Source organism: Pleurodeles waltl, chromosome 2_1 (assembly GCF_031143425.1).
Source record: "Pleurodeles waltl isolate 20211129_DDA chromosome 2_1, aPleWal1.hap1.20221129, whole genome shotgun sequence".
In the NCBI taxonomy this organism is placed as follows: domain Eukaryota; kingdom Metazoa; phylum Chordata; class Amphibia; order Caudata; family Salamandridae; genus Pleurodeles; species Pleurodeles waltl.
Window position 1 is genome coordinate 679,251,467 of NC_090438.1, and position 12,714 is coordinate 679,264,180.

Here is a 12,714-nt window from a genome sequence, read left to right on the forward strand (position 1 = left end):
GTTGTACTGAGCAAGAAATGGGCCACGAGTACTAAAATAAATTATGTGTTGAAGTGTTTTTGAAGAACAGGTGCCTGATTGCATAAATTGCAATGGTGCAGGCAATTTTGCACCAATACTATGCAGTTTGGCTCTGGTGAATTGCAATTTTGCCCCAATATCCGCATCAATGGACCACTGTAAATACAGCAAATCAACATTTGAATTGACTTACTGGTGTGGTGCAAAAATTGTATTATGCACTAACCAGCCAGTCAAAATGTATTTTTTTATGTTTTTGCTCTGGAAGTGTGTTAGAAATATGGTGCACTGATAGGACAGTAATTTTTGAATAACCCCTACTTTGAAGTGTCCTTGATGTCGGATGGTACTCTTGGACTATTCCATGGTGCTCCAGAAATTTAACAACGCTGCCCTTCTACGTGAATTCTCCTAAAGTAAAATCTTATTAAAATGTGCTTGCACAGCGTTTTTGTTAAGAAATTAGAATGCTGCACTTGCTACTTTATGTGATATAATTGCAGCCCATAAACTTAGGGATTCGTAACGATGGGAGAGGCTATGATACTAATGGTTTAGGGTCTGATTCAACAAGTTTTTTTCCTGCGTAATTGAAACGTGTGCAAAAAGATAGATCTGCAGGTGAAATTACCTGTCCTTGAGTCACAGAATCCCAATTTTTGTGGCAGTTTCCGATGATGTCGATAGCACATAGCAGCAGAAATGGGTGACCCCTTTCATCGGGACCTGTCAGATGCCTATGTTAAGAAGGGTGCGCTCGTGACTAATAAGGTACATTAATTTGCACCCGTTTTGCAGCTATGAACTAGTAGGTGAAACAAAGAGTGTTTGTGTCAAACTATAGTTTCGAATAACGTTAACATATGATGCAAACTGAGAATACATTCTTTGCTGCGTCTAGATAAGAAAACAAAATTCGAATTTGAAGCATTCGACTAAAAATTTACTTCATTCCATTTTCATTTGGTACGCAGAAACCTACTGCAAACTAGGTTTTGTTATTCAAGTCCCAGGTTTGTAATGTTAAACACTCTATTGCAAGTTTATTTATAGTTATCAAAAATAAATATGTTAAACGTGTTTAGCAGCAGGTTCACCATACATGTCGCTCTGGTACTACCAAAATCTTTCTGTAATATGGAAATGGGGCACAAAATGTTTACTCTGTTAAAAATGCAGCAACGTTGTGCAACGCATGTTTGCCCTATTTAGGGGACTGATGAAACGTTTCTGTATTATGGTAAAAAGTCCGCGGATTTAAATCCATCGAGTTTGTTGAATTTGTATGGATTGATAAGCGGGTTGGAGAGAGGCATCAGATTCCTTCAAAGCACGCTGTCCAAGCGTGCAAGCGCGTGCCAACCACAACAACAGGATTTCCTGCTTTTGAACGCGCCTAGGGGAGGCCTGGCCGCCATGCTGCTGGGCCGCGTGCAGCGTTGCCATGGAAAACAGAAGTGTGGCTCGCGGTCTCCACTGATTTGGAGTCATGCAGGTTACTGGTGATCAACGGTTTAGTGAAAACATACACTGAAGGAAAATGTTAAAATGCCACAGCATTCAAAAATATTAGTATTGCCGGCACTTGGCCTCGTTTGCCGCAAAGGAATAACAGATTTAGCAGTCAGGCGTTCGATGGAATGTATAGAATAGGTTATTAGCCATACCGATGAAAGACTGCGACCTCTTCTTGACTGTGCTCATGGCATTACTGCAGCTAATATTTCACAGTTGGTGGTTTTTCTTTTTTATAGTTTCAAAGGGGAAAAGCACATCTGCTACTTTAAAAGTGTGTTTAAATAATATGGGCTATGATTCACTTACTTTTGCACCTGTTCTGTGCCGAAAAGGCTGCTTTGTACATCTGGCCTCTAACTAGCCGGTCTTCAAACAAACAATTCCTAAATAACCTAAGTACGGCACTTTGGGCCAGCCCTGTTCATCATTTGACCTGTTCCGGCTGCCGTTCACAATTTATTCCCAGTCAACCCAGCATGCATCTTGGGGAAATGGGTGACTCTAGTTCAACCATTGCCTCTTTTGCACTGTGAATTACAGTTACTTCCCTGATCACATGTGCACACCCACGTAAAAATAGCATTTCATTGCCAAGGCTGGTGAGCTAATTCTTTACTTTGCCAATGTTTTTTTTCTTTCTAGTATTAGTATTAGAATTTTTTGCCATCCTTCTCATGTTACAGTTACTAAAAGCCAATAGTTCCTTTTTATTGCACCAGTTATACTCATGTGTTCCTGTTCTGTCCACTTAAACGAAACTACCTGATCTAAGTACACACGTCTGCTAGGAAGCACTCAAAATGTTGTATTCAAATTATATATATGGTCAATTAATTGTTAAACTCGAAATTTTATGTAAAACATATGACTGCCACGTTGAGGCAGCAACGTTTTCTTTCCCTCTCTTTTTTTTTAAACACTGCATGGAGAACACATGTTGACTTGTGGGGGTAACTTTAAAAATAGTCTTCAGATAAAACAGTTTATTTAAAAAAAAGAGTGTGTTTCACTCCTAATTAGTTAACATGAATCATACCCAGAGCATACAGGGAGCCCTGCACTTTCAGGCCCTCATCCCCTCCCCTCAAAGGCTTCTTCAGTTTCAATTGATGGTGGCAGTATGGAGGGTGGGGGCTCTTGTGTGTCTGAGGCATTCCAAACTCTCTTGATAAGTGTACTCTGGCTCACTGAGATGATACAGTCAACATAGATGTCAATTCATCAAAATGCCAGGGATAGCGAAAGTGACATCACACGCCCCTTGATCTCCACTTCCACTCACACGTACATACTTACACAAATACACAAATTCACACTTACATACACTCCCTCTCACATAAACACACTCTCACCCACAAGCACGCACACAACATACATTTAAAAGCATTTTTTTTACTTACATCAGCTACCATGGAAGGACCTATTCCAGCAAATTGTACTCCATTTTTATTATACTGATAGTGAGAAGTCCATTATTATTCACTATTAGTGTAGTCATTTTTTTTTTACAGAAAACAGAGTGGAGTCTCAACTGACGTCCATGAGGATGAGCTGCCACTGTTGCTGGCACTGAATTTGCCACCTCTGATGCCAGGGGTCTGAAAGGCAGTGCCAGGGGTCGCAAGGAGCAAGCCAGGTGCTGCAGCTGCAACCGCTGGCGACCCCTAAATGAGGTCCATGACTGTCAGTATGCATGTTTTATAAAGGGCACTATTACCTATGAGCAGTACTAACTTTGTAAAATAGTAAGGGCCAGTGCCCACAGCTTTTCTTAGAAGCCTGTAATCAGTACTGATAAATGTCGGGACTGCTGAATACCAAGACTGTGTAGTCTTGATAACACCTCATGCCTCTTCCGTTCACCCCCATACACTCCCAGCCCCTCTATTACAATCTTACCGGGTCATTTTCATCCCTGCTTTCTCCCTTTTGTCACTGTTTCTCTGTCTTTGTCTTTCTCTTCCTCCTCCTGTCCTCCTGTTGCGTTTTTCTCTCTGCTGCTCTGGATCAAAGTTTGATGAAGAAAAGGGACTGCAGGTCCCCAAAAATTAGTGCTGGTGGGCCCCACATGCAACAGCCGGCTCAAATTAAGCACTACCTATGAGCTTTCCCAGCACTGAAAGAATGACACAACAAAGAAAAGGTCTGGGGAGCGAGAAGAAGAAATGGAGAAATAAGTTTAGAGGACTAATCAAATAGAATTATTTGAGTTTGGAGGGGTGGCACAAAGCAGTTAGGCCCATATTTATACTTTTTTTGCACCGCATTTGTGTCATTTTTTGACGAAAAAGTGGTGCAAACGTACAAAATATAATTGCATTTTTGAAGTTTGCGCCACTTTTACGTAAAAAAATGACGCACATGTGGCGCAAACAAAGTATAAATATGGGCCTTAGTCTCCTGGATGGGGGACAAGTGTCTGCCTGTTCCGGATAGTATATGGCACATCACTTGTACACTAGCTGCAGTAGTGCCTTGTTCACTGAATTCATAGGTTCTTGAACCTCATTGTACAGTGTTAACCCTTGAACAAATTGATGTATTCTCAGTCCCAAATGCAGAAAAATAACATTTTGATAGGAAAACAGATTATGATATATTTAGACCTCATCAGTGAGGTGTACACCTCACTGATGAGGTCTAACTAGACTGAAACTATGATTGCGTTACCTGTGTTCTTATTCAGGGGTGATGACCTAGCAGGTCAGGTTGTTTTATCTGTTCCTGTTGAGACGGGACCAAGGCTGATTTGCATATGGCTAGTCTCCCTCTGAAAAGGCATAGTGAACTGAAAGCAATGAACTGGAATGTGGCTTGAGCGATTGCCGGCGGCTGAGACTTTTGCAAGAATATCACTCATCCCTTTTGTGTTTTCCACATTCTACTTTCAGGAGGCAGGTTTGACTGTGTTCCTCCAGTGGCAGAATTAAGCACTTGCTGTACCTTCTTCATAAAGACATGTGAAAGGAGAGATATTTTTTTAAGTTGTAGCAGCAATAGTTTTAACAGTGCCTTTCATTGTTGAGAGTGCCTCACGTAACTGACTGGCTTTGTTCTGTTATTGTTCAGGGTTGGCAATGCCAAAGAAATTGCACAAATTAAAAAAAAGAAGCAGAAATCGTACATGCCAGTTGCCAAATGGTACATAATTGAGAAAGATTGAAATGGAAGGTAACATTGAAGAAAGTTGTGTCGTATAGGATATTCATGAAACAGAGGTGTAACAAAATTTGAGAGGGCCGTCCTGTGAAGTACCTGGAGGGTACCCCCCAGGCCCAAACTGGTGTGCAAAAAAGCAAGCCGGATGTATTTTAAAAATAAATGTGGCCAGTGCAGAGTGAAGATGACAGATGACTGAGGGGCCCCTCCCAGGATCAGAAGCCTGCCCCGTGCACTGAGGAGGATGAGGGGTCCTTTGTTAGGCCCACATCATGAAGCACCAATGTCCTTCTTTGAGGATACAATTTGCTTCGAAGAACCAGGGAGAGCAAAATGTATGTGTTAATTCAATTAGTTTACTTGAAAGCAGAGGTATCCTTTTCCCGAGAAACTGTTTTGATAGTCGTCAAAATGAGTACACTCATTTAGCTTTTCAATGCAAAATTATTATTTTATTATTTCACTGCAAAATTCACTTTTTTGTTTTCACGTTTCCGTTGTAGACCTCAATGCGTCTGGTATTAAAGATGAGTCTTTTTTAGTCAAAGTGAGTCTGTCCCATCCTACTTTGCCCCTGATAACAACTGGATTAATGATCCCATTTTGGGCAGAAACTCCCACATGCAGATGAAACTGGGTCTGGTGGGTCAGTGATCTAATACTTCCACTCTAACAATGTATGTTGACCTCGTGGTTGCAGGTTCAAATCAGGGTGAGTGCACTCAGCCTTTGAGGTTCATAAAATCAGTACCATTGACTTGGGTAACAATAAACATCTGTTATTCGGTGCCAAGAGCTGGATGTGGGCTTTGCAAATGTTGTTACATCTCTGGAAAAATTGCACTCCTCATGGGAGTTTGGCCTCCTAACATTTGCCAGTAAAATCTGGTAGACATCAGGGGCAGGGACAATAGCACAAAATGATGCTTAGTGCGGCTCAGAGCTCATGATGACATGAAATCTGCTAGGCCCTATTTTGAGGTCTGCGACTTTGAACCGGGTGCAGATTGTACACACATTAATAGCTGAATCCAGCACAACTGGTAATTAGTGGGTGCACTATCTGTAGCCCCTTGTGTGCCCACATTGTAATCAGCACCTTTTTCTTCTTCTTGGTGCTTCCATAGCACGATCGTTGGTTTCCTTTTTTGGGCACAAGTTTTCAGATTACAAGAACATTCCTTCTACAGTTCATTTTCCCTACCGCTACAGTGTGAACTCAAATGAAAATGCAAACTAGAACTACTCGAAAAAGTGCAAGTTCCACTTCTTTTTGGAAGGTTGATCGTTTTTTGGTCTGAACAGCGGAAATAAAAACAAGCTTACCGTGACACAGTATGGTCCTCTGTGTTGAAACCCATGAAGATGACATGGTTTGCGTTTGCAGACTGATGCTATGTTATGCTGTTTTTTTTTTTTTTAATTATCAGCTTATTTCTGGCATTTGTATGGCCACATAGCTCCTTGTGTTTCGGGATGACGTTTACGATACATGACATTTATGGTACTGCGATTCACATTTACTGGGATCAAGATGGTCTGTTATCATTGTGACTGGTTAGAGAAGATCCGTCTGTCCAGTGCGCTGTTTAGTAATGGATCCTATGGCAAATGGTCTGTGCCTGATCCATTCACGGATCCTCGGAGGGCAGTGGTTCCCAACCTGTGGTCCGGGGACCCCTGGGGGTCAGCGAAGCCTCCTCTGGGGGTCCGCGACTGCTTAGAAAATTAAATAATGTTAACAGATTAGGTCCCAGCAGTCAGTGGAGGGGGTCCCCGGATTCTATTAATGATTTATTGGGGGTTCCCGGGTTCCTGTAATGATAAAGTGGGGGTCTGCAGAAGTCAAAAGGTTGGGAACCAATGTGTAGGGCTTTTTTCTGAACGGATGCTGTGGATGAGTGCGACAATGGGCTTTTTATCGTTCCTTTTCTATATTTTATGCTTCCTAATAGTAGGGAGTTCCTTCTCAGAAGGCCATTTCCTCTCAGCTTTTTATGTTGCAAACATCGTTTACAGAATATGGAACTGATGCCTGTTGGCAACCCTGACGGTTGTAAAGTTGCCAAATAATTAATGGGGGATCTTACTCATACACTGTATAAAACAGGGGGTTAGCACAAGTTATATCAGATTTATAGATGTGAATCAGACTGACTCTGAACAATTATGACCCAGAACTAGGAACGTTACATTAAACGCTGTCCCAAATGTTGAACTATTAGGGGAAAAATGTTGTTTTTTTTGCTATCGAGAAGGCAATTCGTTGTGAGCCTTTTCCCTGCAAACACACACGTGGCATGCCGGCATATTAGAAGAATAGGTAGTTAGGTAGGAATAGAAGAAAGAGTGAAGCAGTTGGTCCACTATAACCCCATGCAAAGTCACTGAAGATTAATAATCATAAGGGGGCCTCGATTAAATTCTGAGGCATCAGCAATGATGTTTGCAGATCAACGATATGGGAATTGCGCACTGAGAGGTAGGCACATGGCTTGATATAGCATCAGTTGGCACAATAATTTGCTCCTGATGCAAGTGGTGTGTTAAGATATTATGTAAGTTACACGATGTTCTGCTGCTACATAAATTAGGAATTTCAATAAAGTGTTACATTAAAAAAAGAAAGATGCAATAATCAATGTGAGAACTTGTACTGAATTAGTCGGTGTCTGGGTGTAGGTTTCTTTCACCACTTCGTGTGAACCTGATTTCCCCACCGCGGGGGGAGGTGTTTCAGATGCTGCAGCTCTCTGAAGCCTTCCTGTGCTTCGAAGCTTGGCTGCCCCTTTGAGTTCAGCCCCTCGCCTTGCCTAATTGTCCCTCCCTAGAGGACCGAGTGAAAATTAGTTTAATCACTAAATGGAGCTTCAAACCGCGAGTTGTGGGCTTGCTTGGGAACTGGGCACCGCGGAAAACAGCAACATTAAATAAACTTGTTTTCCTAAGTTCTCAGTGCGCAGCAGGTGGTGAGAAAGGATGGAAAAAAGATGGCAGGAATGGCTAGAGGGAGCATGTGGGTTATTTCATTTTTATTTACTTTGACTGGACAGCTAGAGGATATTCCAATCAAGAGTTGCTCCCCGGTTTTAATTTAGAATGAGTCCACCAATGAAAACACTTTCCTCTACCCCACCAAGGAACACACTGTATCTAAAAGTTGAATGTGTTGGCACAGTTATTCCTCGCAGAGATATAATTGAACTGTAATTAAAAACACAAGATAGCTAGATGGCTGGGCGAAGCCAAAGCCGCAGAGGCAGGCTTAAGAGAAATGTAATTGGTTTTCTTCCAAATTGCTGCAGAGATGCTGCCACAAGATTGCAAAATCAAATTTGCTGTCTAAAAATACTACATATGCACGCAGCACCGCAGATCATAGGTACAAGTCTGAATTGGTGTGAAGGTTCTGCCTGAAAATTACATGTGCTGCAGATAAAAGGATTATTTTTTGAACAAAAAATATAGTTGTGCAGAAATAATTAAAACTTCACTTTTGAGCTTATAGACTATATATATTTCCAGTAGAAAGGTGATTTAAAACTACAATCACACCAAGGGATGGGGTTGCCCATTCTGCTCCCACATGTAGGACGCCGCTGTTGTCTACATATGTGAGATAGGTTGGAATAGCACACACTGATAATCTGCCCTCAAAGTTTTACAAAGCAGTTTTCCTCCCAATAAACTAGAGAAGAGACAAGTTGCCACCAAGCAGCTCTGCAATGTTGTTGGCTCAGGTATCCACCTTAGGTAGGCCAGCATTTTTCGCTGGCATTGCTAAATACAGCTACAATGGTGATTGCTAACCCAGCTCCTTTCTATGTCAATGAAGGTGACATTAGAATCAGGTAGGTGGTTTGTGGTTCATCAAACACATCCTGTCAGCAGCCTGCAAACAACCCATCCTGTAGTTAAAACGCAGTCCTCATTTGCCTTTTGTCGTGAAGAGCAATCACAATAAATGTTCGCTCGGTAGTAAATGTCCAGAAACCTGGGCAAGAGCCGTACATTTGACATGTAACTGGTTCATGCATTAAGGCCCATATTTATACTTTTTGACGCTAAACTGCGCTAACGCAGTTTAGCGTCAAAAAGTTTTGCGCCGTCTAACGCCATTCTGAAGCGCCATGCGGGCGCCGTATTTATGGAATGGCGTTAGACGGCGCAATCAGACCGGCGCTGCCTGGTTTGCGTGGGAAAAAACCACGTAGACCAGACAGCGCCGGCGTAGGGGGAAAATGGCGCATGGGCGTCTTAAAATGGGGCAAGTCAGGTTACGTCGAAAAAATCGTCTTAACCCGACTTGCGCCATTTATTTTCGACGCCCATCCCCCATCAACATGACTCCTATCATTGTAAAGATAGGAGTCATGCCCCCTTGCCCAATGGCCATGCCCAGGGGACTTCTGTCCCCTGGGCATGGTCATTGGGCATAGTGGCATGTAGGGGGGCACAAATAAGGCCCCCCTATGCCACCAAAAAAAAATATAAAAAATAAAAAATTATACTTACCTGAACTTACCTGAATGTCCCTGGGGTGGGTCCCTCCATCCTTGGGGGTCCTCCTGGGGTGGGCAAGGGTGGCAGGGGGGGTCCCTGGGGGCATGGGAGGGCACCTGTGGGCTCATTTTGAGCCCACAGGCCCCTTAACGCCTGCCCTGAGCAGGCGTTAAAAAGTGGCGCAAATGCGCCGTTTTTAGCCACGCCAACTCCCGGGCGTCTCTTTTGCCCGGGAGTATAAATACCACGTAAAGGCCTGGGAGTCATTTTTTAGACGGGAACGCCTCCCTTGCATATCATTAACGCAAGGAAGGGGTTCACGCTAAAAAATGACGCACATTCCGGGAACTTTGGCGCTATTCGCCTCTAACGCCATAGTATAAATATGGCGTTAGTTGGCATTAGTTTTGCGTCGAAATTGCGTCAAAAAAAACGACGCAATTTCGGCGCAAACGGAGTATAAATATGGCCCTAAATGCTCAGACTTGTCTCTCATTACAGCAATTTCAAACCAAATATGCATATCACAAAAGCATAAAATAATCGCAGGGACATGCCATATGATTTTATTTCACCAGGACGTTCTCCCCATTCTCTGAAGTTCCCCATTGTCTTGGTTGGGAAGGGTAAAATAGACAGAACTGATTAAGATCGTAACACAGAGACATAATGGGGCGCGGTATTGGTTGGGAAAACTGTACAGGTAAAAAATAAAGAGTAAATACATTGTACACCTTTTATGCTGTTTGCACCAATCCATATTACACTGTGGTTTATGTCAAGGGTAAACATGGAGCAAACATTTGGCTCTTTAACAAGACATCGAGAAACCTGATTGTGCCCAAATTTAATACAGCTGTTCACATTTGGAAAGCAGAGTAAAAGTATTTGTTCCGTTTGATATTTCGTAGAGAAAAAAAATGTGCAAATCAGTTTGCTCCTATATTTACCTTACTTCAAACCATTATATAGGAGGGCCGGAATAAATTTGGAACGATAACTGTTTTGTACACTCCCTTTTGTTCAAGACAATTATGCTTAATTTTTGCCCTGTCGCAATTTTTTTTATGTGCTATATGATGGTGTGTACCATATACCCTGATAGCTCCATACTATATATTACTTAAATAACAAACGTAGAGAAAAATGGATCAGCTTCGTTTTCTGAACAAGTGCAGTTTTTGCTTAATTTAGAGACATTTCTGATAAAATCTAATTGTATAAATGCAAACAAGTAGATATGTATTGGTCAAATTACATTCCGCAGAGATCAGGATGTTATATCCAAAGGCACGTCTTCACACTATTATCTACATCTTCCCGTTAAATACTGCATCACAGATAATGGCCGGCCCTGGATCAAACTGAGCAGAGCTTACTCAGTGTGACAGATGCGTTCAAGTCATGTTAGTGGAAAGTGCTGCAAAGCCACACACCCAAACACATTTGTAGTTTGAGAGGTGTAAAAGCGCATGGTGAAGTCCCAGAGTGTAAACAAATGCGTGCAAAACTATCTAATAATGTAAAAAAAAACTTTCATAAGGTTGACTAAAGTGATGCCCATCTAAACTTGAAAGAAATAAAACTGTAAAGTGAACTAGCCTCAGACTCAGGTAAAATTTCACACTTGGCAAGTGAGTCAGGCTTGGAGAGGCTAACAATAAGAATTAAAATGCTATTTTTGTATAATAGACCGAAGCTAAAATGTGCCGGTAAATCCATGGTACAGTCTTCCATTTCCGTAGGAAATCACTGTTTGTATAGCTCATGTACTCTCGTACAAAGCAAACAAACAAGGGACATGTTTGGCAATTATATTTAAAACGTCTTATTCCCCTCCCCCACCTCAGCCATTTTGCCAGGTCAAAGGAAGTCCAGGGTCCAACATATTAATTAACAGTGATTTACAATGTGTACATGCACCTAGCTACTAACATAGAATAAGTTACGTATATTAAGTTCAAATACCAGAAGTCAGATAGGTGAAATCAAAAGAGTAAACAAACAGCACCATAAGGATAATGCCACCTCCAATTGATGCCTTTGGATCTAGAAAATTTCCTCTGCATGTCTCGCTACAAGTGCCCTCTGTGATCCGAAGGCCTCGAATGCACATCAGCAAAGTTTTAATGTGAGTGCATTAACAATTTTAGTAATCAGCAGAAGAGAGCACATTCTATTTTAGTGATCAACAGAGGAGAGCACATTCTACAACCATTCTTAAGACAAAGGAACATCTGACAAACCATCACTCTTCAAACAGAGCATAGTTAGTCTTAATGTTACCACAATTAGCGAAATGAAGGAGGAGAAAGACAGAAGACATCCACTTTAATCAGCAGCAGTAAAAATGGCCCACACACCACCCCCGCGAAGCCTGCAGACCTTAATCGCATGCAGCCCCAGAATCGAGGCATGCGGTCTAGGTGTGGTGGGCAACTTTTCAATGAGCAATAGCCTCAGCATCTGAGAACAAACGCTCAGTGAGTCACAATGGCTGTTAAAAATACAACTGCCACCCTCCTGAGTGATAGCGCGTGATACATATACTAATAACAAAACACAGCTAACACCCTGCAGCAAACTCTCTTGCCTATTTTGTCCCACGTCTCCTCTTTTTATCTAGTAGAACTTAAAACTATTGGAAAGTGGGGGGAGCTCAACAAAAAAAACTCCAAATAAAATCAATAAATAACTAAATAAAGACACATAAGTCACCCAATTACCTAGGTAAGTAGATAAATAACGCCTATGGAGAAGCTGGGTTTTATCACAAGAACTCACAAGGCGGCTATTTCTACTAGGGTTGGCACTTTTACATATATGTCGAAAGAGCACTGCAGTGGCATGAAAGGGACGGTGGGCTCTTGGATATAGAAACAAACAAAAAAGTAATTGATCAATGGCTCAGAAGTTTTTCTCACTTAGGTTTAATTATGTCAGAACTAGCCAGGTGTGTCAGGAAGTCTTACTGTTTCTGTAGGTTTCATTGTCGCTTTGACATGAAGCCTTTTTTCTTTGTTAAAAGCTCAGCTCCCTGAGACTGTTTGCAGACAGGCATTGAACTGCAACACATTTGTTGGCTCTCACTTAGATGCCCCTTAGGATCAGTATAGCCTGACCCGGGCAACTGCCTTATAAATCCCAAGTGTAGGATGCAGATGACAAGAAGCAACTGCAGCCTCCATTTAAAAAGTGGAACACCATCATCGATATGCTGAAACACTCACCCACTCACAGACCCACACAGCCACTCACAGACCGGATTACTGAGATTGCACCACCACAGGTGTGATATCACGGCAACATTTCCAAATTAGATAGGTCAAACGTTTGTGTGTAAAATGGTATTTTTACAGTAGGCACTGGCCAAAAAATGTCGTTCAAAAATGTTGTTCTTGCACTTGTCAAGCATTGGAAATGTCAGAGCAAAATTGCATCATCTTTGTAATCCAGAAAGTCAATATTACTTAGAGGAAACTGGAACCATCCATACTGCCATGCTTTCAAGCC

At 41.9% G+C, this 12,714-nt stretch overlaps 1 protein-coding gene across 1 annotated transcript in view; it reads left to right on the forward strand.

Annotated features, from left to right (window-relative positions):
- The window catches only part of APCDD1 (APC down-regulated 1), a 95,272-nt gene that overhangs the window by 44,766 nt on the left and 37,792 nt on the right, over positions 1–12,714 (forward strand). The window lies entirely within an intron of this gene.